We start from the raw sequence: 2,500 nt of genomic DNA on the forward strand, positions 1-2,500 counted from the left end.
AGCTGTTATCATCACAACAAGTCCTCAGTCGAAACAAAGGCAACTCCGGCATCCCTTTCATTCAAAAGGCCAGGTTGTTTCAAAGTGTACAAACAAATATTCCCAAATATTCACAGTCGTATTTAAGAGAGAGAAAATTGTGTGATGACTCTATTGAGGAATTAATTTTGAGTTTGATTGCGTGCAAAGGTAAACCTAATTATTGTGTTAAGATCTCTTAAAAGTGACTTTGGGATCTCTTAAAAGTGGCAAATTTAAGGCGCCTTATAAGTGGCAACTTTAACGTCTCTTAAAATTGGCAATTTTACGGTGTGTTCAAAGTAGCAAATTTAAGGTCTCAGAAAAGTGGCAACTTTAAGGTCTCTAAAAAGTGGCACTTCTTATGCCTCTCAACTGTGGCTTTAAGGCGTCTTAAGGTATCTTAAAAATAAAGTTACGGTCTCTAAAAGTGGCAATTTTAAGGTTTCATGAAAGGGACACATTTTAGGAAAGATAATTGCGTCATTAACGTTATTACGAAACGTTACATATGGCCTTGATTTATATAAGGTGGTTTTTGGATAATTCTGTTTATTAATTTTTCATATGGGACTTAGCCCACATACTCATAATGATCCGCAAGTAGTTTATTCAGGAGTTACTCAGACTTAGTGAGCGCCTCTAAGAGAAATACAATTTTTCTTCTAGATGACGTGAGGGTTCTGAATACGAAGGATTTGGAGTGGTCGAAGCAAAACTTACCTTCTAGTCAGAGCCCAGAGTTAGAGAACACTGAAGAGAAGGAAAGCACTGTCCTGGCCATCCAGCCTTCCAAAAAGAAGGTGGCATGCGCGAAAAATGTAAGAATAACTATGAATTACCTTCACATACTTGATGCAATGTTTATTTAAGGATAAAGTTTTCACTGGATCATAAGCGACGGAATCATAAGCGGAATAGGTGTTCTGCTTCCGACTCCGACAGTTTGATTTTCACTACATCATATCGCTCGCAGTCATAATAAGAAGTGCAGAGCAATAAGATCTAGTGAAAATTAAGTTACGTTTGTTTTGGAGAAATTCTTAAATGAACATGCCACCAGAAAAAAATTCCTTGGTGCTCAATAAAAAGAAATGACAAAAAACATTTGGGCTTAACTGTCACGTACGGTAGCTGTAAAGTGTATCATTTTTGCATGGGAAACCGCTTGTCAAAAATACTTTTTTCGAATTCTTTCCCAAAAAAACACTGAAGTGATGAATCTCAAGTGTGGATACTTTGGATTCATGATCCGTTTTTGGATTTCGCCAAAAAAAACGCAACATCCGTTTTTGGATTCAAGAATCCGTTTTCAGATTTTCCCACGAAAACGCATCCTTAGTTTCAAGGAATGTGCTGAATGAATCGAAGCGATCTCGTATGAATGGAATCACCCCCTGCTTTTCTTTGTACGTCTTCCGTGGGCATGAGTAGTTTAAAATCATGTTCTTCATGATGCAGTCCCTAAAAGTCTTTAAAGTTTTTACATCATGACTTTTTGCTTTGAAGCGGAGTTTGGAGTGCAAATCCGATCGAGAAGCGAAGAGAGCCAAAGTACAGTCAGTAGCCCCAGCAGGGGCAGTGCTGAAGCTGAATGACACTGGCAAGGTTGACCGTGACCATCGTCAAGATGGCCTCGTAACTCCTCTGTGCCAGCAGCTTGCTACAAGAACAGAGGAGTGTCAAGAATTATGCAACAAATTAGAGAACATCGAAGCAGTCAATGCTCGGATCATCAGGAACCAGGTAAACCTTCTTACGGTAAGTTTTCTTAAGATCATACATATAATTCCTTGTACTTTTGTCTGGCCAGATTCTTACATTAATAAAATGTGATTTTTGGATTCTGATGGGGTTTTCCATTGGCTTGACACCTAAGAAGTGAACAGATTAACAAAAAAATATATATTTTACTAACTTCCCTCCTAGTTAATAAACCACACTAAAGCATACTCCGGTTAAGTTTTTTTCCTCTTATGTTTTACTTTCTTTTCTGTTGCAGCTGCTGGAGGAAGTACGGGACTCTGTTTCAGGGATTGAGGAAAAGCGTGGTCACAAGTTCTGCTATTTCAAAACTTGAAAAACGCCTCGACACACTTGAGGCCGCTGGAAGTGAGTATAACCTGGTAAGAGACTCTTGATAGATTGCTCTTTCGGGCGCCCAAGGAATTTTTTAGCCACAGTTTGGATTAAATAAGACAAATTCCATCAACTCTTAAAGCTGAATTTACAGAACAAATGACTTTCATTAATAATTAAAATACAGATAAGAATTAGAGTAAAATTTTATTCAGTCTATTTCTATCTGTTAATTGTCGAAAGCTCATAACGTTTACACTTATAACTAGTGAACGTTTTTGATTTTAATTATTGTGAATCATGGTTATGGTTCAGCAGTTTTAACAGCCGTGGCGTGTGCATGTTAACCCTATCGATAAGTTGGAAATAATTGTGTGGATGAGGTCCTCAACTTAACAGAAAT

The sequence above is a fragment of the Montipora capricornis genome, chromosome 12, assembly GCF_036669925.1.
Source record: "Montipora capricornis isolate CH-2021 chromosome 12, ASM3666992v2, whole genome shotgun sequence".
Taxonomy (NCBI): Eukaryota; Metazoa; Cnidaria; class Anthozoa; order Scleractinia; family Acroporidae; genus Montipora; species Montipora capricornis.